This window comes from Equus asinus, chromosome 21 (genome assembly GCF_041296235.1).
Source record: "Equus asinus isolate D_3611 breed Donkey chromosome 21, EquAss-T2T_v2, whole genome shotgun sequence".
In the NCBI taxonomy this organism is placed as follows: Eukaryota; Metazoa; Chordata; class Mammalia; order Perissodactyla; family Equidae; genus Equus; species Equus asinus.
In genome coordinates, this window is record NC_091810.1 from 26,378,646 (window position 1) to 26,405,567 (window position 26,922).

Consider the following 26,922-nt stretch of genomic DNA (forward strand, 5'->3'; position numbering starts at 1 on the left):
CTTTGCCTGTGTGCTTTAGACTACCCATTTAATAGTGCAATTTCTTAGGCTGGGTTTCTTAGATTTTTCCTTATTTATGATTTGTGACTCTGTTCTGTACTTTATTTTAGTGTCTACCTTGAAGTTTGTATTTAGAATCTCGTGTATAATATAGTCTATTCTCTGGTGGTCTCTTACTTACTCGACCAATACTGATTTAGACACTTTGCTCTTCCCCTCCTAAATAATTATTTTCATTTTTTATTCCAACTCATCTTATGAATTTTTAGTTAGAGTGCCAAGATCGTCCTTGTTTTGGTAGTTTCCTTACCTTTACCCTAACGCTATAGTTGAATATTTGCTATCCTGTTCTGGTTCTATCCATCGGTCTCCCTAGTCTGTGGATTGTGTCCCCTTTCTCCCTTTTTTCTTTTTTCAGGTATGAGAGCCTTCTTGAGGATTTCTTGTAATGCAGGGCTTTTAGTTACAAATTCCCTTAACTTTTGTTTGTCTGGAAAAGATTTAATTTCTCCCTCATATCTGAAGGAAATTCTTGCTGGATAGAGTATTCTTGGCTGAAGATTTTTATCTTTTAAAGCTTTGAACATGTCACTCCATTCTCTCCTAGCTTGTAAGGTTTCTGTAGAGAAATCTGCTGACAGTCTGATAGGGGCTCTTTTATAGGTTATTTTCTTTTTTTTCTTACTTCCCTGAGTATTCTTTCTTTATCATTCCTTTTTGCCAATTTTACTACTATGTGCCTTGCAGTAGATCTTTTTACATTGACAAATCTAGGAGATCTAAAACCCTCCTCTACACACATTTCTCCATCGATCCCTAGATTTGGGAAGTTCTCTTCAATAATTTCATTAGGCACACTTTCTGCTCCATTTTCCTTTTCCACATTCTCGGGAATTCCTATGATCCTTATGTTCTTACTCCTCATTGAATCCATTATCTCTCGGAGATTTTCCTCAGTTTTTTTTATTTCTTAGAGCCATTCAGCCTGTCTATCTTCAATTATGTTAATTTGCTCTTGTATGGTGTCTACACGGGCATTCAGGGAATCCGTATTCTGTTTTATCTGGTCCATTGTGTTTTCCATCTCTAGTAATTCTGTTTGATTCTTCTTTATGATTTCAATCTCTTTTGTGAAGTAACTCCAGAACTCGGCTTGTTTCTCTATCTTTCTCTCTACCTTATTGAGTATTTTGATTATAGCTGCTCTGAACTCATTATCACTTAGTTTACCTAATTCCAAGTCCTCAGGACTTAATTCTATGTTTTTATTGTTTTCCTTCTGGTCTGGGGCTTTTATAAATTGCTGGATGGTAGAGGAGCGGTTTTTTCACACGATGGTAGAATTCGGTTGCAGTTACAGCCTGTCGCCACTAGATGGGGGTTGAGAGCGGCATGTTATGAGCTCTCCGCCTTGGGGCAAGATGGCTGCGCCCACTGGCTTTGCTGGGGCAGAGGGGCTGTCACTCTCACACACGGGTCTGGGTTCAGATCAGTTCTGTTCTCTGGTCTCCCGAGGCCCTTGGTTTATGGGGTCCCCACGGATGGAAGCTTTCCCCCTGTCAGCGGGTCTCCACTGAACCAGCGGCAGGAGTCCTGGATGATCCCTTGGTCGTGCAGCCCCTCCCCTGCTCTTTCCCAACCCGTGCCCCAGCGATGGCAGACTCTAGGGGAGGGAGAGATGTTCTCTCCTACCGTTCCAGCGCCTCCAAGGCTGTAAGTAGGCTTTATGATCTCCACCTTCTTGGTATTGTAGGTCTCTAATGTGTTGGCATTATGTTTATTCTTTGAAATTCAGTTTTTCCAATCCTTTGTTGTATTTTGGAGGGGAGAGAATCCTGGGTCAGCTCACCCTGCCATTTTGCTCTGCCCCCTAAATTAAAATGGATCTTTAAAAAGAAAGAAAGATCCTGTCCACCAGCTTTTGTTTCAGTAGAGGGGTCCTCTCTGGAAAATGTTTTTTCTAGTAGGAAAATAGTTAGGATACCAGGTGCTATATGGACAAGTGAATAGTATATTGATTCTTCAGTTGTTTGAGGTAGCAAACTGGGATGAGTTAAACATCGTGAAACACATAACTGCATTATGAAAACAACCTGAGGATCTGTTGACATTAACAAAGTGGGAAAAAAGTTGTATTTAGTGAATTTTAAAAAATTAAAATCTACTAATAATAATACTTTGAGCTCCCTAAATAGTTTTCTTCAGTGACATACATACATACAGGAATTAATATATTCATATGTACATTAAAATAATGTATGTATATATGACATATATGCACATTAATATAGTGTATGCCATATATCTTAATACACATAAAATACATAGTGCTTACAACTATGTGACATTGGGTAAATATCTTAACTTTTCTGTTTCTTTACCTATAAAATAAAATTATAATACCTATCACATTTAATTGTTGTGACAATTAAATAAGGTAACATATAAAAAGTACTTAAAAAATATACGAATGATAAATCTCATTGTACTTTGTTTGATATCTCTGATCCCTTTATTATCCCTGTAACATTGTGTGATAATATTAATGACAGGAAAATAATTACTATTTCATTGAAAGTTTTCTGAGTTAAAGACTTGCAATTTTGTATTGTATACTTTTTGATATAGTAGTAGACGGGCCTGATACATGTATTCAATCATTCAAATAAACAATTTTAGATACACATTTTGTGTTTGTTCTGTGCTATGTAAAGCAGAGGCAAAGATGAAAACAGTGTGTCTGCTCTAGATTCTCATGATCGTGGCCCAGTAGTTGAGAAAAAGACTTACATGACAGAATTTAGATGCAAACTTTCTGTATGTTGTGTGAATACAATTCATATGTGTGACTTAGTGCTTACAAGATGTTGACAATGAACAAATCAAGTTATCTATCCCAGGAAAAGCCTTAGTTTTCTAGGATACACTTATTATCCCTTTCTTTGTACCACTGTTGAATTTTTTATTTCAAGAATTGGAATTAAAAATAAAAGTTGACTATACAAGCTAAATAAGGAATTGTGGCACAGAGGTTAAGTTCACATGTTCTGCTTTGGTGGCCTGGGGTTCGAGGTTCGGATCCCGGGTGTGGACATGGCACCGCTTGGCAAAAGCCATGCTGTGGTAGGTGTCCCGTGTATAAAGTAGAGGAAGATGGGCATGGATGTTAGCTCAGGGACAGTCTTCCTCAGCAAAAAGAGGAGGATTGGCAATAGTTAGCTTAGAGCTAATCTTCCTAAAAAAAAAAAAAAAAAGAATTGTGGTATTAAGTTCCTCAGACGTTATAGGTAAGTGTCAGGGAAGTTAAAATGAAGTGGGTCCTTGGGTAGAACATTTCTACAAAACAAACATTTCTACTGTCTTTCAAAAATGACTTTTCTCTCCTTAATCTAGTTAATAGTCCTCCCTCTTTATCAGGTAGAGAATATTTCACTTTTCCTCTCATGTCAATGACTTCTTTTTAGATTTTCTTCCTGTTCCTAGAAAGGTGTTCATTACAAGAGAATGGATCAACAGTAACCTGAAGTCCTAAGGATTCAACAGATAGAGAGCTTACCGTTTTGATAAACAGGAGGTTTTAACTGGAGTGCCCCACATTGTCTATTTATATTAACCAAATTAAGTGTTAACCAGTCAAATTATATGAACCATGTAATCATACCTTTTAGTATTTTGTCAGATATTTATTAGGCCTTCTTATTGCTGAATACCAATTTTATCATCATTTGTTCGCCTGTTTATTGTTGCCAAATAAAAAGTACATTCTCTCTTCCTGTGTTTGAGGATCTCCAAAGTTTATAAAAACTTGGTAAGGGGCCTGCCCCATGGTGTAGTGGTTGGCTTCGATGCACTCCACTTTGGCAGCCTGGGTTCCTGGGTTTGGATCCCAGGTGCGGATCTACACCGCTTGTCAGCCACACTGTGGCAGCGACCCACATATAAAGTGGAGGAAGATTGGCACAGATGTTAGCTCAGGCCTAATCTTCTTCAAGCAAAAAAAGAGATAGACTGGCAATAAATGTTAGCTCAGGGCAAATCGTCCTCAGCAAAAACAAAAAATGAAAAACAAAAACAAAATCTTGGTGAAAGTTCACTGTAGAACTGAAAATATGAGACATTTGTTTACTATCTATTTTATGAGCCACATCCTCCAGGTTTCCCAACCATTCCAAAAAGCACCTAATATCTATTCAATAAATTCCTTTTCCACTTCAATCACCTAGAACGTATTTAGATTGGTCACAAATTTAAAAAAAGACTGATATTGAAAGAAACAGATGTTTGAAAAGTTCCCACTCTGTGGTAGGAAATGTTGAGTTTTTTGAAACATGTTAACAACAGCAACAAATAATAATACTTTATTCGCTACTTCACTATTTGTAAAAATTGTTCATTTCAACTGTGTACATTCTGAAAAGACATAAACCTACTCTAAATCATTATAAAATGATTGCCTGTTGTGAAAAAATCCTTTATCACAAAGCACAGCAAAAGCTTTTCTTCCTTTCCAAATGGTTGAGAGTGTACCAAGCTTTGCCAAAGTTGTGCTAATGAGGAAGGGAAATTTTTTTCACATACTGAAGCCTAAAGCACATCCTCTTGCTAATATTGTTACAAGCTTTTTTAGTCTGTACAGTAAATTTTCATTTGTGGTTCTTCTTAGAAAGAAGGCTGGAAAATTTTTGCAAGAGTTCATCATTCTTGCGTCTCTCTTATGAATTTTGAATAGATAAGCATCTTGCTATGCCATTCAGTTATTCTGAAAAGTTAAAATAAAGCAGACCCTTGGGCTTACTGCACAGATATCTACCCACAGAATTAGATGTGGAACCATTCTGTGCTGCTTGTGTTTTATATTTGCTGCTCATTTCCAGAAGCTGACCTCAGCTGATAAACATTTTTCACTTTTACTTGAAAGTAAAGGAGCTGAAAGAAAGCTTGTCTCATTTGGGGCATGTTATAGTCGCAGCTACTTAATGTTCTCAGTGCCTCTCTTCACACCTAGAAATGTGCGAAGCTACCTTGATAGTGCACTGGGTAGTTCCAGTTACTTATTAGTATTCTTATCTGTGAGTCTTTCTGTCAATAAGAGAATAAAATTCTGCTTGGAAATCACTAATAAAACAGAAATCTCCTCCTAATCACCTTTTAGGTAAAAGCAAGTCAGAGCTATGACTACAGCTATGATTACAGGTAGTCATATTTCTTCTCCTTATGGTTTTGTTTTTGTTTTTGTTTTCAGCAAATTATTCAGCTGTATTGCAAAGGATTTCTGAACTAGGGTGTAGGTAACATTTTCAGATTCAGAATAGAACTTTAAACAGGGAGAGATCAAATCAAGTGCCTGGAAAGGAGAAAATATACATGGCTTAACGATGAGGATGCGTTCTAAGAAATGTGTCTTTAGGCGATTTTGTCATCGTTCCAACACCATAGCGTGTACTTACACAAACTTAGGTGGTATAGCCTACCACATACCTAGGCTATATGCTAGAGCCTGCTGCTCCTAGGCTACAAACCTGTACAGCATGCTCTTGTATTGAATGCTGTAGGCCATTGAAACACAATGGTATTTGTGTTTTTAAACATAGAAAAGTCACAGTAAGAAAACTATAAAAGTTAAAAAATGGTGCACCTGTATAGAGCATTTACCATGAATGGAGCTTGCAGGACTGGAGGTTGCTCTGGGTGAGTCAGTGAGTGAGTGGTCAGTGAATGCAAAGGCCTGGGACCTTACCATACGCTACTGTAGACTTTATAGATACTGTACACATAGGCTACATTAAATTTATAAAAAGATATTTTTCTTTCTTCAATAATAAATTAACCTTAGCTTACTGTATCTCTTTTACCTTATAAACGTTTTAATTTTTTTAACTTTTTGCCTCTTTTGTAATAACACAGCTTGAAACACAAACACATTGTACAGCTGTACAAAAATATTTTTTCTTTATATCCTATTCTATGTCATTTTTCTATTTAAATTTTCTTTTTTACTTTTTAAACATTTTTGTTAAAAACTAAGACAAAACCACACACATTAACCTAGGCCTACACAGGATCAGGTCATCATCAATATCAGTGTCTTCCATCTTCGAATCTTGTCCCACTGGAAGGTCTTCAGGGGCAATAACACGCATGGAGCTGTCATCTCTTATGATAACAATGCCTTCTTGTGGAACACCTCCTGAAGGACCTCACTGAGGCTCTTCCTGAAGAGGCGTCACTCTTTTCAGAAATATGTCTATGATGGTTTCCTTGGTTTGCTTCTCTTTTTCATCATAGATTTTGTTGTAAGCAGATAATGCACCACGAACATTCCCCTTTATTAATGAAAGCCTTTTGGTGCTGGGGTCCATGTTTTCCAACTTTTTAAGGAGCTTGCTAAAATCTGCAAAAGCTTATGCTAAACCTTTCACTGTGAATTTTCTTGGGGGATCTTCCTCTTTTTCTTGTCCTGCAGTTTCCTTTTCTCTTGCCTCTTCTTCAGCTATGCGTTCCTGTTTCAGTTCCAACAACTTCTTATTAGTCAACTGGTCAGGCACCAGCTCTAGAAACTCCTCCTTGTCATCCTCATCCACACTCAGGTTAAAGTTGTTTACCATCTCAACCACAGCATGGTTTATTTTTGTAACCTCCTCATCCTTGGCAAATTCTTCAAAGTCACGGATGAACTTCTTGAGTGTCTTCTTCCGGACGCCATTCATACACTCCTGGTGACACCACCCTAAGCCCAAGCAAGCTTCTTGGTGCAGTCATAGGTGTCGTAATCCTTCCAGAATTGCCTCAGTGTCTTCCTCAATTGCAGCAATAGCCTGGGCAAAGGTCCTCTTCAGGTGGTGGGCCTTAAAAGCTGCTATAATTCCTTCATTCATTGGTTGAATCGAAGAGGTGGTGTTTGCAGGGAGAAACACTGCTTTGATATTGGGATGAAGATCACCAGCAAATGGATGATGTCCCGGAACATTATCAACAATAAGCACAATCTTGAAAGGAATGTTATTCTCAGTACTTCTCCACTTTGCTGGCGTAACAATTCAAGAGGGCATCTTGGAAGAGGAGCTGGGTCATCCATAACTTTCACTCCTGTAGTACACTGGCAGTGTGTGCTTATGGATATGTTTGGAAGCCCTGGGGTTCTCACTGTTCCACGTCACAAAGGGTTTCAATTTGTAGCCTGCAACTTTGCCCACAAGCAAGACTTATCCTGTCCCTAAAAGCCTCAAATCATGGCTTTGACTGGGCCTCCTTACGGATGAAAGTCCTTTCAGTCATCCATTTCCAGAACAGGAAGCTTTCATCCATATTGAATATTTGCTCTAGCAGGTAATTTTCTTCCACAACCAGCTTATCTAGAGTCTCCAAAAATTCTTCAGCTGCCTTCACAGCAGCATTTGCAGACTCACCACCCACTTTCACATTACATAATAAATAACAATTTTTGAATCATTTAAAGCACCCAGACCTGGCAGTACATTCAGCATTGCAGTTGAGTCCAGCCTTTTTGTTCAACATCATAAACAAACATTTGGTTTGGCTGTGGTCATCTCAGTGCTGAGAGGGATATGTTTCTGTGTCTGGTCTTCAATCCAGGTCATTAGCAGCTTCTCCATGTCTGATGTAGGCCCTTCTCAAATTTTTGTTAGTTTCATTGCCTTCATTGAAGCAGATCCTTTAAAAGCTTTCATCACTTTGTTCTTGTTCTTCAAGATTGTAGCTACAGTGAAATGGGACATGTCTGACTGGCGAGAAATAATTGTCACTGATTTTTCACCTTCATAGTCCTTAATCACTTTTAATTTTGTTTCCAGGTTAATTGCTCTATGTGGCCTCTTACTGGCAACATTAGCATTGGATTTTGTACACTTAGGAGCCACGATGCACAAAGCAACCCAAGATTAAATGGAGCACAAGGGAAATGATGCAAACAAGAGATGCGTTAAACATGAGATGCATGAGGCTGCTGCCGGCACAACACAGCATGCTGTTTTACAGTAAACTTTTTTTATGAGTACACTCTAAAATAATGATAAAAAGTACCGTATAGTAAATACATAAACCAGTAACATGGTCATTTATTATCATTATCAAGTATTATGTATTGTACATAATTGTATGTGCTATACTTTTATATGACTGGCAGTGCAGTAGGTTTGTTTACACTACCATCACCACGAACACTTGAGTAATGTGTCCCGCTATGATGGCTGTGACATCACTAGGTAATAGGAATTTTTCAGCTCCATTATAGTCTTATGGGACCACCTTCGTAAACATGGTCAGTCGTTGACTGAAACATCACTATATGGCACATGACTGTACTTTGTTCCTTAAGGCCAGGCCACTAGCTCCCCATACCTCACACTATGTTTCCCTTAATGAATCATTTTCTAACAATGGGGAGGATCCCTCTGCCAGTAGGCTGAGGCAGTCTTGGAGTTTCAGAGTTTTTGCAGCAGCAATCCAGAAAGGAGAAAGACCAATGACTGTGCTAGAAAATCCCCAATTACATTTGTCGTGTGTTTAAAACTGAGAACATTCAATTTGTTGTACTATTGAAAATCTGCACTTAGTCTCTGTTTTGCAGTGAATCTGTGATTGCAGAAGGAGAAGAAAAGCCTCTTAAGCAAGACAACAGTGAAGAGAGGAAACATTCACAGCAAGCAGGTTGGGGAGATTTTATCTTCTTTGTGATGTACAGAAATCATGTGTTAAAAGGCTGTAAATTTCCAAATCCCCCATCACTGCAGTATGAAGCTGATTCAGAGTTAGCAGAGATATCATTCTGTGGGTCAGTTTTTATTTAATATCAACTCGAGGGGACAGGGAGCACATAGCATTTAGGATTAGCATAATGATCACAAGACCACATAGGTAGACTGTGGAGAACTGACACAGCAAATTTCTCCACGGCATGAAACATCACTTTGCTCATCAGTTCTAGAGTTGAGATAGTTCATTCTCTGAGCTAGGGAAGAAATCTTTCGTTCTCAAAATTAGTGGATGGTCACCACCAACAACAAATAAATACTTGAGTTCAAAATAAGTTGATTTAAATCATATCAAAACATAATTGCATATTATAGAATTCAAGTTATAGAGATATTAGAAAGCATAAGGAGATATCCTTATATTTTTACCAATATAAGGGATTTCAATTTAAAAGTTAAAAAGACTTACAATGTTATGTGTTAGCGACACCCTGGAGCAAATGGCAGCCTCCTACTGGAGACAGTGTAAATTGACCTCATGATTTTAGAATTGCTTCCCATTGCCTACTAAAATAGGAAATATGCACACTCTATGATCCAGCAATTCCACTCTTTGGTAAATAAAAAATAGAAATACGTGTCCACGTGCATCAAAAGATATGCACAAAAATATTTATAGTAGCACGATTTGCAATAGCTCGAAAATCCAAAGGTACATCAATGGTTGAATGCGCATATAAAACAAGATAATTGTATAATGGAACAGTAATGAGAGTGAAAATGCAGCTACACAAAATGAAAGAATATGTGTTCATGTTTTCACTTATAAAATGTTCAAACTGAAGCAAAATTTGAGTGGCTTAAACCAACACAAATTTATTGACTCACAGTTCTGGAAGCTAGAAGTCCAAAATCAAAGTGTCTTATGGATTGTGCTTCCTCTGACGGTACTAGGGGAGAATCCTTCTTTGCGTTTCTAGGTACTGGGATCTGCCAGTAATCCTCAGTGTTCCTTGGCTCCTAGATGCCTCTATTCCACTCATGTAGCCATCTTCTTCCTATGTATCTTCATTCATTTTCCTCTGTGCATTTCTATCTCTGTGTCTAAATTTCTCCTTTTCATAAGGGCATCAGTCATATTGGATTAGAAACCCATTCTACTGCAATATCTTAATTAAATACATCTGCCACGACCCTATTTCCAAATATGTTTACAGGCTGAGATGCTGGGAATTAGGATTTCAACATATTTCTGTGGAGGGAAAGAACTCAACTCATAATATACCTGAAATTCTCAGTGTGAAACTATTGAGGTGAAATGAAAAATAGCTGGGATTGGACACAAAGCTGCATGCACCCCTGTGTAGTGTGTACCTGCAGCCTTTATGATGCCATGTTTGTCAGTAATAACTCAAGTGCCGGGGTTCAAGGGTGGTTTCTCTGAATAGAACCATTATTTGACTTTCCTACAGTCTACTAGTGCACGTACAGACAACACTGGCCAAGGCATTAAAGTTATGTGTATTCCTAGATCAAATATCAAACATCACAGAGTCAACCCATTTCTTTTCTGTTACAGGACTGATGAGAGATTTTAGGATATTAAAAGTCAAACATCAAGCCATGAAAATGTTGACCTAGTGCAGGGATAACACATACAGGCTTTGTAGAACATTATAGCTTACATCCACACTCATCACAGATCTTGATAAGGGAGAGCAGAATACACTTCAACATGGTCCAAACCAGACCTCACACTCCATCTCAATACCACATTCTAGGCAGCTGTTCCCAATCAACTGGAGTTGGCGTTTGAGATGAAACCTATGATTAGTGCATAGGGAATACAGCAGGGCCAGCCCCAGGCTAACTGATCAGATCAGGCAAGTTTGATCTCTGTGACATCTTTTGCACCTTCCATTTTGGCTCCTTTCTCCTTTCTTCATATTCTTAGCATTCTCCTGATGTCTCTGGCTGCTCATGACTCAATGGTTATAATCTCAAGAGAGAGAGCCCATCTTGGTGTTAGCCACGTTTCCTCCACTCTCAGCCATCAACTTTTGCCACTTCTAAATTCAATTTCTGGTTAAAGGATAAGACCTATATTATACCATGACTGCAATTATGAAAAATTACCCAGACCCCAAGGCATTGCTTAACTTTGATAATAGAGACGGTAAATTATGATGGCTATGGGCTTTGACTCTTGACTCAGAGAGCCTGGGTTCAAATGCTGGCTGTGCCACACACTCATTTTGGGCAAATAACCTTCCTGGTCTGTGCCTATTATTTCCACCTCTGTATAATGTGGATAAATAAAAGTGCCTACCTTACAGGGTTGTTGAGGTGAATGAATGAGTTAACACAGAAATGCCTGAAAACATTATTTTGGCATATGGAAAGCATTTCACACCAGTTAGATATTTTAATTGTATAACTATGCTAATAAGAACCCTGGGTATGGTCATTACATTTTAAAGGTTAAAAACAAAAAAAAAATTTCTTTTTGATTTTCACCTATATGTTTGGCACTGTTTTAGACTTTGGAGATATATAGCTGTGTCTTGAAGTAGAATGTAATGACAGAGAAAGACAAGTAGAAATTAAAATAGAATATGGTAAGTATTACAGTGACTTTATTTAGCACTTGTTATGGGAACATGATGCAGCAGATTTTTTTTAATTTTACATTATTTACTGTTACTGGATGTGATATTTTCTTTGTTATTATACACAAGAGATACTTCCCGGTTGAACCAATAAAGTGCTTTTTCAAAGGTCTGACTATTCTGTTTGCTTGCTTCTTCCTTATGCCGTTCTTCTTCATTCCATGCTTTTCTAGCCCAGATTATTAGTTATTCTTGGAATAATACATTTTATAGACAAGTGGGATTCTTTAAAATCTGACATTTGATTTCCAAGAAACTTCCCTGTAATTCAAAGTTAGGTTCATTCATGCGCATTTATGAGGTTCGTCTGTGTTAATTAACTCGCTTGTACTTTGAATAAAAAATGTGTGTATGTATGTGCATACATATATGTGTACGTACATGATTTTAATTTTGGCTTACAAAAAAGGACATCTTATAAGACATTGTATGTAATTTATTACGAACATGACATATTTTCTTTCGTGCTTTAGCTCAGCATTTCTACATTCATAGTTCCTAACCAAAAAACATTTTGGTTAGTATTCAACGATTTATTTTTAATCTGAAATTGCTTTCTTGTCTATGGTGTAAGTAAGAAGAAAAACACCATGAGGGTGTTTGTATATTTAAACTTGCCTTTTTAACATAGTAATAAAATACGTCCATTTAGAAAATATCACTTGTCACCAAATATACAGAGTCCAGTGGGATAGCACGTCCTGGGCTCTAAAACTTTACAATTTCACATACACCTCATCATTCATAAATAAATCTTCAGACCACTGAGTTATTTCCACATTTTGAAAAAGAAATATTGTCTTTAAAGTTTAAAACCCACATTTCCTTGCTTTGGGCATTTGATAGAATTCTCTGGTGATAAAAATAAAAGTTGTTAAATATCAAGGCTATAGATTAATGCTCAGAAATGTTTTCAAAATACTCCCAGGTCTAACTCTATGTTAAAGATCTTATTCTAATTCTTCACAAAAGACCTGTCTCTATGGTTAACATGAAAAGAATTCTAAATTTTCCATTTACTCTTTCATGTCACCTACATGGATGCCTTGAATGAAACCCTCAGGGTTCATTATCATATTTCATATTTCACATCATATTTCAATATCTCAGGATATTAAAAGAGAACACATTTGGGAGCCATGAATATATAAGTTACTCCAGGTTCTTCCTGTTGACAAGATTAGTTATACAAGTGAAGAATGAGTTCACTATATTTCTTCAAATTCACTACTTTATTCCAATATCTTCAGCATCCCCTCATGCTTTTCTAAACCCTTAGCTATCTATAAACTTAGCTCTCTATGAACTTTCTATGCATAGTTCAAACAACAGATGCTGCCCTTTGAAATCTGGTTTGAAATCTGTTACAAGACGTAACCAAAAGTAAGCATGTAAAAGAAGAAGGGCAGACCTTTGTTGCTTTCTATTTTGCAATAGCATGAGTCTATTATTAAGGGTGAGTATCTTACCCCTATTTTGTTTGAGACATTGACCTCTCTGTAGCAGTTAGAGTGTGTGGCTTCTGCTGTGTAGAGCTTTAAATTTACTGATAATGTGTAAGTTTGCTTGAGCACTTTCAGGCCTGACCGTACTATTTTCAGTTTTAATTCAAGTTCATGTGGGAAGGTCTTGAGTTAACCTTTAGAAATATGGATGTGTTGTCGTTATCAACAACACAAGGTGACATTCAATAACCATTAGGAAGGGAGAAATAAAACTGGGCCAAGTATAGTTTGTGAGCTCTTATGAGGAGATGCAACACAGGTTGTCAATTTTTTTCTCCTGTGGAATGAAAGTAAGAATGTTATTATGCTAAACATAATAGTTATTTCCTTAGACTTAAAATGCTTGAGTTCGTCTTAGATTCACCTATGCTTTAGAGCTGGTTTGTATTGTTATCACCATTAAAGCAATGGTTTAAAATTAACCAAAAATCTCAAAGAGTGTCAAATGATGCTTAAAATTAAAGTTATTTTCATCACTCAGCAATCTTTAGACTAAACAAAATTTACTTCAGATACTATAAAATTATCGTGGATCAATAGCTTGGCAATGCAACCTTTGGTGAAAGGTCTTAAATATCCCAATTTTTTCCCCAAATAAGATAGTAACTAAATATAATACAAATTTTAGTAACAATAGCACAAATTTTAGGGCTTTATATAATATATTATTCTGTACTAGCATTCTTAATACACGTATTTTACTCAAGGTGATTTTTTTTTTCCATTTGGATCTCTCTTCAAACTGTGAAAAGGGAAAACAATAGATTTTTGCTTGTTTGGGGATTTTATTTTCATGATTTCTACAAATGCTACCTTCCTTTACGCAAACTTTAAATACCATTAGAAAATGAGATACACATAAAAAATATCCAGAAACAAATCTTTTGAAAGGTCTGACATTATACCGAGAGTATGTAGATTTGAGGCTGTTTGATCAACAATAGCAAAGAGAAAGGGATAGCAAGGAATGAGTAATCTGCAACCACTGAAACCTGCAAGGAGAACAGATTAGATTCATTGCTGGCTCTGAAAAAGTTGCAGAACTGGGAATAGATAAATCAGACTCTTGTGATGATTAAAGCTCCCTGGAAATGCTATGTGCTGCCTCAATAGGTTATAAGCCTCCTATCATTGGAGTTCTTCAAACAGATATTGGATGGCAATAATTAAAGTTATATGGTCTCCAAGGGGTCTTCTAACTCTGATGTCCTATGATTCCATAAGTTGAATTTAAGATTTATGGTGCAAAATACCACCCTCTTTTTTTATTTTTCCAGTTTTATTGAGATATAATTGACATAAAACCTTATATTAGTTTAAGGCATACAGCATAATAATTTCATATATGTCTATTGCAAAATGATTACCACAATAAATTTAGTCAACATCATCACCTCAAATAGCTATACATTTTTTGTGTGTGATGGAAACTTTTAAGATCTACTATTAAATATAAGTTGTGCTTATTTCAGCGATGTCTGTCTCTCTTTTTTTTTTTTCTTTTTTTAGGAAGATTAGCCCTGAGCTAACGTCCATGCCCATCTTCCTCCACTTTATATGCGGGACGCCTACTACAGCACGGCTTGCCAAGTGGTGCCATGTCGGCACCTGGGATCCGAACCAGTGAACCTGGGGCTGCTGAAGTGGAACATGTACACTTAACCGCTGTGCCACCTGCCCGGCCCCAATGTCTGTCTCTCTTATTAGCACTTTGAAGGAAGGAACCATATTTGTTTCACTCATCAATTCACACTCAAATCCAAGATAGCTCCAGGCACATTGTGGATACATAAAAATATTTGCTTTTTTTCTTTTACTATTTTTGAATTTTTCCCCAGCTTTATTGAGATATTGTTCACATATATCTAAGTTTAAAGTGTACAATGTGATGACTGGATACATGTGTATATTGCAGAATAATTACGACAATAAGATTAGTTAATATCTCTATCCCTTCACATAATTACAACTGTGTGTGTGTGGTGATCACATTTAAGATCTACATTCTTAGAAACTTTTAAGTACGTAACACAGTATTATTAATTATAGTCACAATGCTGTGAATTAGACCCCCAGATCTTATTTATCTTATAGCTAGGAGTTTGTACCCATTGACCAACATCTCATTTCTCCCCCCTCCCATCCCATGGCAACCACCACTCCCCTCTCTGTGTCTCACAAATTTTATAGATTCCATATATGTGAAAACATAGTTTTTGTCTTTCACAGTCTGATTTATTTCACTTAGAATAATGCCCTCAAGATCCATCCATGTTTTCACACACACAAAAAAACAAAACACCATCCAGTTTAAGAAAATGGATAGATTTCATTAAAAAGATTAAAGGAAAAATTATTTTTAAATATTATCCCATTTTGGTGTCAAAAAGACACCAAAGAGTAAAAAGACATTTATTCTTCCTCTTCGTCTCTCCCAACTCTGCTGAAGAGGAAAAGAGAAAGGTTGTCTACGGAACAAATAAGGAACTGACTGTCAGGATGCTCATAGGTAATTCAAAACCCATTATCTAGCAGTTTCAAGCAACAGAATCATTTAGAAGCTCTTCTCATCCTCTGCTTCTCTTTGTGGGTATAGATAAAACCTTAGGACACCTACTTTGCTCAACATGGCATGCAATTGAAATGTCTGCCTTCCACACGGAGAGCATGAATGGCCCATGCTTATATGATTTTATTAGTGGGATATCTAAGGATTAAAATAAGCCTCTCATCCTGAGACTGTCCTCCCACATATTTTAAAAAGTACTTTAATATAAGCTTTTGGCTTTACTACTCGTCTCAATGAAGAGCTAATGTGTGACAAGTATATCATGTGGTATAGAAATCTATAAGGAGAATCTTGGGATTATATTATTTTCATGTCTTTTTGTATTTTTCAAAAGATCTAACCTAGAAAATACTCAAATACAATGCCCAGTAAAGCCACCAAATGACATTAGTGCACTACATGGAACGGATGATGAATGGAGTTGCTCTTGTCTCCTGAGCTTTTAAAATGTCGCTGTGCTTCCTACTGGTGATGCTTTGAAATTCTCCACCTCTTCAGATCCTCTCAGAGATTTTTCATCAAGTGGAGAAGAATTAAATATATGAAACAGGAGGATTGAGCTAAAACAATTTAGAACCAAAATAATCCAATATTTGCATGGGTGTAATTCATTGTATTTAATAACAATAATGAGATTCTTTCAACTTGTTTCAAGGAATTCTTTATATTCTAAGATAAACGACTGTCTAGGCAGGACCTAGAATATTGTTAACCAATAATGTGCTTTATTTTGTTGTTGGTTTAAACATGGTGTTTAGTTTTTTTTTTAATGACAACATTGTTTTAAGCATCACAATTTAAAAACCCTTCAAAATGCCACAAAGAAATCATTAGTCTAGTAGAGTATATTTTTTTATAATTGATGATAACTGTGTAATGATGTGGTAAGCTGGCAATTAGGCATAATTTGCTTATGCAAGTGAGTGGGAAAAAAGTGGGGATCAATATTCAATCTACACCTATGTGAAAAGCAATTAGTGTAATTGATGGAGAAAAAAACTCTCAACAATGGCTAATTATTCCAAAATGACCTGAAACAGTCATGCAAATTAGTAGAATTAATTATACATGAATGATTAGATTATATAAATCATTTTTAAAACCTTGGAGTTTCTATAGTTAGTCATTCATAAAATGTAGTAAAAAAAGTGATTTAATAATATAATGGATGCAGCTAGAGGATAATCATCAGGTTTTGCCTACAATCTGCTGGCACAATGCCATCTCAAAATAGACAATAATGAATATAAACAAAACAGGTACAATAATTTCTCACTTAGGTTATAATAGCTCAACAAAGAAGCATTTATCCAATAAACGATTATTTTGTATAATTATTTTTCTCTCTCAAGTCCCACTTAGTGTCTCTACAGGAATTCCTGAGAAAACTATCATATTTCATATTCCTTTCAAAGGTAAAACTCAAATACCTTGGTTTACTTTTCACCAACTCTGGTTTTTGTTTATGAAATCGATGAAGGTTTACTCTGTGCGTATTTTGCATTCTATTCTTCACACAACCATGCCATTCTCATCATTACTTCTACAAAAGAAGAAGAGTTTCAAGAGTATCTGAAAACAGCTTATTTGTTGTCCATCTGAAATTAATTTTAATTTAAATTCTGATTCTCTTTACCAATATATCAATCTATTATCTAAACACATATCGATTCACTTCCTGACTTTATCGAACTCCAAGCAACATGATTGAGTTTAAATAAATTAGGGGCAATGCCACAAACAAAAGCAAACCCTTGGATCTGACTTTATTCTCCGGTGTAAAGTTACAAAACTGAGTCCTGTCGATCTAAGAAATTGGTTACAGCTGAAGTTGTTTCTGGCATATATAGATAATAGTTTTAGGAAAGAAAACATACACACACATATGGACGATAGGGGACATCCCAACTCAGGCTGCCCTTTTTGGTAAGCTCTTTACTTTTTGGAATAATTTTAGAATTATTTCCGTATCTTTTCCTACAGAGAATCAAAACACCTCACATGATGATTGATTATCTTATACACTTGCTTTCATAATGCTACCTGAGTTTCATGCTAAAATAAGCCTAAATGTTTTCACTATTTTTAATTTTTATCAGTTACTCTATCTCCAACTCATCAATGCCCTCTATAAAACCTTGTTTTTAAACTTGCAGTTCTAGTCTTCATCTTTGCCTTCAATATCATAGCTTTATCCTGATGTAAGGCAGCCCTGTGGTACCGCACAGTGGAGTAATACAGCGTTATTAGCATGCTATAAGGACTCTGCACACATTCTCACAAATTACAGAAAGGCATTAAGCATGAATCTTCAGAATGCCCAAGTGCATTTTATAACAACTCAGACAACACTCTGAACTATATTACATTTTTGTTCTGAACAGGAGCCCCTCAGAGAGGAAGCAAAAACTTATCTGCTGTCAAAAAGCCATGGCATGTTTCGAGTCATGGAAGTTTCACACTTGAGAACTGAAGACAGTTTCGTATGGAATATTTTGACCTTCTACAGAGAATGAACAAGTATGAACACAAATAATAGAAAGCGTTGAGCTCTGAGCTCTGCCGCTGGCTCCTGATCACTGCAGGCCTTTTCATAGCGAGTTATTAAACCCATAAAACTTGCAGTTACCAACCTCGTGATTCACTAGAGAGGCGTAAGCTGGACCTTGGAGGGTGACCAGGGGCAAAAGTTTCTCACCAAAGCATTGAAATAAGAATTTCAAATTTCTGAGCACTTTTCTGAATGTAAGTTAGTAGGTTTGAAACATCATTTTATGTTTCTTACAGTAGGTTTATATCTTAATGTACTTTTATTTTGATTTTCTGATATTGTCTTTACCACAACTATATGACATGAGTACAGCATTGTATATATGTGCTGTTGAATCATAGATGAAAAAAGAAAATGAGACCTGGGACGAGAAAATGATTTTCTTGGGTTACAGAGAATGTTGGCCACAGAACTAAGATCAATCTCTGATACTTTTCTTTTGGGTGTGGACATTGTCTGCTAGATTGGGCTGCACATCTAAAGCATTGGTGTGCACTGTTCAGCTCAACAAGTGGAGGTCCGTAATCAGTGTCCCTGTATCAATCCCAGGTGCCCAATATAGAGCTTACACTCAATATATTGAAACCCTTCAATCTTTAGGAAAATCGACTTCAAAATTGTAAGTCTTAGAATTTGTGAAACAGGAAAGATCTTAGAGAATATCTGACTCAGTGGTTCATTGTTCAACTTTGGCTGCATATTGGAATCCACTGCGAAGCTGTGAATACTGATATCTGGGTTCCACCCAAAGATATTTTGATGTAATTGGTCTGGAGTGCAGCCTGAACACTTGAATTTTAAAAATTTCTCCAGAGGATTCATATGTATAGCCAACGTTGGGAACCATTGATCTAGAGACAGTATTGCATACTTATAAACTTACATGCCTACAGGAGCCAAAAAGATTACATAAAAGAGGAAAGTAGGACAGGTATAAGAAAAATAACATAGCTATCTTGGACTATTGCTTATGTTTCCACTCTTGATTGAGATATGGGTAAAAAAAATATTGCTTCACAATAAATAAGAAAACCAGTGCAAGCTCAATGTCAAATAGCAATTGACACATACTTTGTGTGGGGAAGTCATAGGGCATATTGGGGATATTGTGTTTAACTAGGATGTCATTTAGCAATCACTTGCAACATGTAGTAGTTCTATTAATAAAAAGATCTTTCTTCATATACAAACTGGGGTTTTTCACTTTTAAAAATATATTATTATTTCCTGCTGATGGACAGTACTTGGGGCTTATCAAATGGGCTTCTTTCAGTGATTTGCCTTCAGTTCTATGGTATGAACCCAGAAGACTCACCTCACTGCTGCAGTCCCTGAGAAATTCAGCACACAGCAGTTTCTGTTTACAAACCTCACTGACAGCATTATCCTGACTACGCTCAGTTGAATTACATCAAAAGTCCCGCATTTCCACGGCATTCTCACTCATTTCCCTTCCACTGACACCTAAAATTTAAGACACAGCAAAGAACCTAGAAAGGACCAATTAGAGCAAATAATTTATAAATTAGGGTCTATTTATTGGATTCAAACTCTAGAAAAGCTGGCAAATACAACTTCCCATTACTTTTTTTTTAAATCTATAAAAACTGTATACAATAAAAACAATCCCATAAAACTTTCATAAACATTATTGTAAAATGTTTTCAAATCAATAGTCCAGATACAAAACTGTTTTAGAACTTCAAAATCAGCATATTGTGCCTTATTTGTGATCATTGTACGACTTTAGTAGTGTAAGCTTGTGAAGATGCCACTACCTAAAACTGTGCACTCTGTAGGCTAAACATTGCCTACCCCAATACAAGGCATCAATAAAGGCCTGTTGATTGAATGCCGCATGAATTAAACATATATTGCTACCCCGCCTCCCGGGTTCTCATTCTGGAACTTTAATGTTGCCAAGATTCCAGAAGAGTACTCCTCCAATACTCATAATTATAGCATTTAGTAAATGCTTTTGTGTGCCCAAGGTATGTGCACATATCATACTACTTTCTTGACTTACAGAAACCCCCTCTTAAGTTCCTGTCTTTCTATTTGACACCTCTCTGGATGTGTCAGTTCGTTAAGAAGCTACTTTCTTCCTATTTGATTTGACTTTCCTCTTGATTTTAAGTTTTAGGAGCCTGCAGATCAATGTCTACCCTCATCAGTTTCACATTAGCATTCAGCCTGTCAAGATTATTTCATTCAGCTGCCCCCACGTGTCAATGTGGGTCAAGAAGTATACTGTTGGGGAAGACCACAGACTCTCTTGACTGAAACCACCCATTCCATGTTAGTGGGCAGCAGGAAAAAGACACGCGATCAAACACCGTCTTGATGTAAGGGAACACAGTTTGAAAAACATGAATACAAGCCCATCACAGGAAAATCAGTGATAACGTGAAGACAAGCAAGTCAAAATAGAATAGCATCCTTCAGACTCATGAGGTGACTCCACTTACTAACAAAAATGTGAAAGGTCTACCATAAATATTTAAAGGATTGTTTTGTGGAAGGGGAATGAGGTTCATACTAAATATTAACAAGGGCAGAGTTTATGTCAACATGTACAAACTGCAAGTGGATAAGCTCAGTCTTGATATGAGGAAGAACTTTCTAACTGAACAAGTTGACTTGTTGTAGATGAGGCTCCCTCAGAAGGCAAAGAGTTCTACCACTAAAGCTATTAAACTTTAGACTGGACATCAAATTTCAGAAGTAAAAATCAGTGGCTTCAAAGGGAAACAAGCATTAAATGGCAATTGGCAGGGTTAGGTTACACCTCCTCCTAACACCAGCATTCTGGGATTCTGTCAAGGATGAGCTCAGACTGCTAGTGTTTGCCCGCAAACTCTCACTGAAAGAAAGAAATAAAGAAAAGAAGCCAAAGCATAAATAACTGCAAATAGATGCTAACATAAAAGTAACACCTATTCTACAGCTAATTGCTGATGTGATTCTCCTCTAATTACATGACTGTGAATGTGTCTTTTCTTTTTAAGTCTTCTTAAAATGGATGGCTAGATCCAAGCATGTTTTACAGCAGCTCTAATAGGGGACTATATTTTGGAGTAGAATTTGTTGAATTCCTGTCAGTACCTGTCATTATTTTATTTGATCTTATTGACTTCAATAGCATTCTCAAGTAATACTTTCCAGATTAACGAGTGGATTGTTTACAGAGAAGAAAGTAAACACTTTTCCGTTAATGAAATGCATTTAAGAATTAACTTCCTGTCAGTCCATTTTATAGAAGTGGCATTTCAAAGCCCTGTTAAGATTGTTTTACAGACTTCGTAACTGCTGTAACACATTAGGGGGTAATCACATTGGATGGTGCCTGCTGAGCTTGGCAAGACTTGGTCAGTAGTTTAAAGAACTGTTCCATTACAGTCAGCTCACTAGTAGCTGGGTGACTCTAATTGAAATAACCTGACTGCGCCATTAATCCAAATGGATACTTCAATCCCATTTATGCTTCATTTGAATCCAAGATTAAAAAGATGTCACTTACAAAAATGAGCTTCATTATAATATTGGCCTCAAGGGTCAGGGTAGTAGGAATATATTGTAGGTGAAATCTCATACTGATGCACATTTTTAAATCATTTGTCTATTAGTTTTTTATTACAAGTACCTGTCAACTATGAAGTCAAATCATAGAAATCCCTATGATATTATAATTTTCAATATATCTATTTCAATTGACCACTATTAGATGAAGATCAAGCAGATTTTATGCTAATACTCTTGACAAAGCCCACTTTCCATGATGTTGACAGAGATTGTGCTTTAGAAACTGAATCTCCTCTCCAGGTCCCCATGAGCCCCACCTTCTACCACCTACTATTCAGATCCTTTTGTAGTCTTCTCCAACATTGTACCAGGGTTGGTCTGTGTGTCCAAGGAATACAGCCAAGATAATGACATGTTACTTGTAAGATTAGGTTGGATTCCCTCTCTCAGATGGCTCTTCCTAAGGGAAGCCAGCTGCCATGTTGTGAGGATACTGAAGCAGCCTATGGAGAGACAGCCATGCAGCAAGGAAGTATCTGGCCACAGCAACTATGCAAAATAATAAACCTTTCCTGTTCTAAGCTACTAAAATTAAGATTACTTTTTATGCAGTAACAGATAAATAAATTCAGATCTTAGCACTTTAGAAATGGGATGCCGAAATTAAAAAAATTCTCAATGTGAGAGTGACTTTGGAACTGAGGAGTAGGCAGAAGCTGGAGAAGGTGAAAAGACTTTGAAGAGAGTGCTAGCGAAAGCTCGAAGTGCCTTGAGCATGCAGACTTAAGAAAAGTAAAGAAAATCTACTGGAAAGTTGGAGTTTAGAAATACCGTTGCCTGCAGTAATAAGCAAGGTAGAACATTTGCCTAAAGAACTGAGTGATCTTGCTAAAAGTCTGTCCAACCAAAGTATTAAATGTCCCTTGGTTTCTCCTTGCTGCCTACAAGAAAACGTGAAAGGAGAGATAAACTAAAGGAAGTATTGTTAAACAAGAAGAGATTATTATCAGGCTAATAATATTATGTTAATAAATATATAACAAAAAGACATGACATGACAAACTCATTAAAATATGCAAGAAATAGAAAATTTGAACAGATTCATTAACATGAAGCAAATTAAAATGGTAGTCAAAGACATGTTTTCCATCAGCAACTCGTCCCCATTAAAAAAAGTAATCCTTGATGGATTCACAAATGAGAATTACCAAACTATCATGGATAATTTATTCTATGCTTATTAATTTCCTAGGGCTACTGTAATGAACGACCACACAGCAGGTGGCTCAAAAACAACAGAAATTTATTCTTTCAGAGCTCTAGAGCTTCAAGTCCAAAACCAATATATTGGCAAGGCTATGATCTCTCTTGTAGCTTCTGGTGGATTTTTTTAATAGACGTTTTTTAGAGCAGTTTCATGTTGATAGCCAAATTGAGGAGAAAGTATAGAGATTTCTCATATACTCCCTGCCCACAACCATTCATAGCCTTCCCCATTATCAACATCTTCCACCACAGAGATGCATTTATTACAACTGGTTAACCTATATTGACATATCATTGTTATCCAAAGTCCATAGTTTACATTATGGTTCATTCTTGGTGTTGTGCATTCTATGGGCACAAACACATGTATTCACTGTTATAGTACCATACAGAGTAGTTTCACTGAGTTTTTAATATTCTTTGTCTGTCTATTCATCCCTCTCTTCTCCCTAATCCCTGGCGACCACTGATTATTTTACCTGTTTCCATAGTTTTGCCTTTCCCAGAATGTCATATAGTTGGAAGCACACAGAATGCAGTCTTTTCAGATTGGTTTCTTTCACCTAGTAATATGCATTTGAGTTTCTTCCATGTCTTTTCATGGCTTGATAGCTGATTTCTTTTTAGCAGTGAATAATATTCCATTGTCTAGCTGTACCTAGATTATTTATCCATTCATCTACAGAGGGATGTCAAGCTTACTTCCAAGTTTGACAGTTAAAATAGAGCTGCTGTAAACATTCATGTGCAGGTTTTATGTGAACATAAATTTTCAACTCCTTTGGGTAAATGCCAAAGAGCATGATTGCTTGATTGTACTGTAAGAGTATGTTTAGTTTTGTAAGAAACTACCGAAGTGTATTCCATAGCGGCTACACCGTTTTGCATTCCCACCAACAATGAATGAGAATTCCTATGACACATCCTTGCCGGTATTTGGTGGTCTCACTGTTTCAGATTTTGGCCATCTTAATAGGCGTGTAGTGGTATCTCTACATATTTTAATTTGCATTTCCTTGATGATATACAATGTGGAGAATCTTTTCAGACACTTCTTTGCCATCTGTGTATCTTCTCTGGTGAAGTATCTGTTAATATCTTTGGCACATTTTTTATTCAGGTTGTTTGTTTTCTTGTTGTTGAATTTAAGAGTTCTTTGTGTAATTTGGATAATGATCCTTTATCAGATATGTTTTTTGCAAATATTTTCTCCCAGTCTATGACATTTGTTTTCATTCTCTTGACAATGTATTTTGCAGAGAAGAAATTTTTAATTTTATTGAAGTGCAGCTTATAAATTCTTTCTTTCATGGATTGTGCTTTTGTTGTTGTATTTAAAATGTCATTGCCAAACTCAGGGTCATCTACATATTCTCCTATGTTATCTTCTAAGATTTTTATAGTTTTTTGTTTTACCTTTGGGTCTTTGATCTATTTTGAGTTAATTTTTGTGAAAAGTCCTGCTTTTTTCACTAGCTCCTCCTCTTCTAAGCTCCATTCAAATGTCTTTTCTGAAAACCCACCTCAACTGTTTCTGTCCCTGTGATTCTTGGTCATGGTGGTCAGGGGACTGGCGGTGGTGAGGCTCTGTCACTGCAGGACCAATCCAAGTCCGCATTGTCAAAAATAACCATTCCTTTGAGTTAGATGACACCACATTAAAGTGCACGCTTCTCTTGGAAGCTGTCAGAGTCAAGGAGATTGTTGCCATATCTGTTCCTGGAGCATTTTCCTCTATTCCTGACAGAGTTCATGTTGAGATACATGTAGAACTAGGAATCAGTTGATTGGATTTGAGATTATAGAGAGGTCTGCCTGGATGAGAGAGCACAACAATCCAGGTGTGGAGTGGTCTTCCTTATCAATAAACCTGATGGTAAAAAAGTTGCAGTGTTATTGATGGACTCTCAAGGAACCTTAAGCACAATGACCAGCTTAATACAGGTATATAATTCATCCCAAAATGTCCTAAAAGATGATCTGCAGAACCTCCAGCTTTCCACTGAGTATGGCAGACTGGCAATGGAGGTAATATCCCCGAAGCCATTTCAGAGTCTGATATTTCTTGTTTGAGACTGGAGTTTCCCATGTGAATTTTCATATGGAGCTTATGGTGGCACCAAATTCTTGGAAAAGTGCCTCAAGTCCTCTGGGAAACAGCGTGAAGAACTACAGAATGTTTCAAAACATATCTATTTCTGTTTCACCAAAATATATTGCCTTCTGCTGCCTCATCCTAGCTTAAAAGTAGCTACTTTGATGGAATCCAAACTTTGATGGAAAACTGAAAGAGACAGATGATGAATTCATCAAAACTTGAAAACACTGATTCCTTGGCTACCTAGTCCTGAGAACCTAGATATTAAAGAGATTAATAGGAATAAAATCACCTGCCAAGGTCTGGTGTACTACTTCAAGGTTTATCAAAAGATCTATCAAGGTTAAGAATTACTATATCCCAAATCTATTTTACAGGCCACAACAGAAGCTAAGGATTTAGTAGTCATGGCAACTGCCAAGGATACATGAAACGAGAAAATGGAAGAGATCTGTGGTAGTGACACACCACTTCTGTTTCCAAATGACTTGCAGACCAAACATCTGGAGCTTAAGGAAGAATCTGTGGAGCTATCCTGAGGAGTGAAGAAGATGGTTGGGGAGGAATTGAGCTGGCGTTATGTGTGGCATTTGGAGAGTAAAATAAATGAGCCCTACCAGTATATCAAGCATAATGAGCAAAAATATCTTCCATGCACTCATACCCAGGCCACACTGTTTATCACCATCTTTATTTCATATGTGATTGTTGGTGTGACTAAATTCATTGGTTTGCACATTATAGATAGACTATGCAATGTGATAATGGATTTCACCCTTATTACCCTGTGCTCCAGGGTACAATCTGGTACTCAGGAGAATACCAAGAGCTAGGTGCTGTAATACATCAGGTAGCTGCAACCTTATGGGACAGGCTTTATACAGGTTTTATAGTACTGTGGCAACCAACAGAAATCTCCATCACCAAGCGTTTCCTGTACCAAATTTGAATTCTACTGAACTATCAGAAAAGAAGAAACTTTAATCCAAATTTTAAAAAATACAGCTGTATGACCAATTGCCAGTTAAATATTCAGTTTTATGTCTTTATGGAAGCATTCAAAGTGCTTTCATCAGAACAGAGTGAAATATCAAACAACTTTCAAGATTGCAAATGGTTTAGTTCTTTTACTTCAGATATATGTGTGCATGGTTATATCATTTCATTAACGTGCATTTTCCTGATTTTTTTCTTCAAGTGTGTTGTCATAATTTAAAGTATTTGCTTATTTAAGATGACAGTATCTATGTTCTGCTGGAATTTATTAGATTCTAAGAATGAGTTATAATTAAATGACATAGATACTTCAAAAAATTGTGCAGAGAGTAACATCTGTGTCTAGAATCATTGTTTTGCATATGGATGTCCAATTGTTTCAACATCCTTTGTTGAAAAGACTATCTTTGCTCCAGTGTATTACCTTTGCTTCTTTGTCAAAGATCAGTTGACTCTGTTTATGTGGATTTATTTCTATGCTTTCTATTTTGTTCCACTGATTTATTTGTCTATTCTTTTGCCAATACTACACTGTATTTATTGCTGTACATTTATAATAAGTCTTGAAATCAGGTAGTATCAGTCTTCCAAGTTTATTCTTCTCTTTCAATATTGTGTTGGCTATTCTGGGTCTTCTGCTTCTCCATATAAACTTTAGAATTAGATCCTCAATGTCAACAAAATAACTTACCGTGATTTTTATTGGGAATGCATTGAAACTATAGATCAAGTTGGGAAGAACTGACATCCATGAACATATAACATCTTCTTATTTATTTAGTTCTTCTTTGATATCTTTCATTAGAGTTTTGTAGTTTTTCTCACACAGATCTTATACAATCGTGCATCGCATAATGACATTTCAGTCAACAAAGAACCGCACATACGATGGTTGTCCCATAGGTGAGTACCATATAGCTTAGGTGTGTAGTGGGCTATGCCATCTAGTTTTGTACAACTATACTCTATGATGTTCACACAATGATGAAGTTGCCTAATGAGGAATTTCTCAGAACATATCCCCATTGTTAAGTG

At 36.5% G+C, this 26,922-nt stretch overlaps 1 pseudogene; it reads left to right on the plus strand.

Annotated features, from left to right (window-relative positions):
• Window positions 1-8,203: 8,203 nt before the first annotated feature.
• LOC106832425 (atlastin-1 pseudogene) lies at window positions 8,204-25,875 on the plus strand (annotated as a pseudogene).
• Window positions 25,876-26,922: the final 1,047 nt, after the last annotated feature.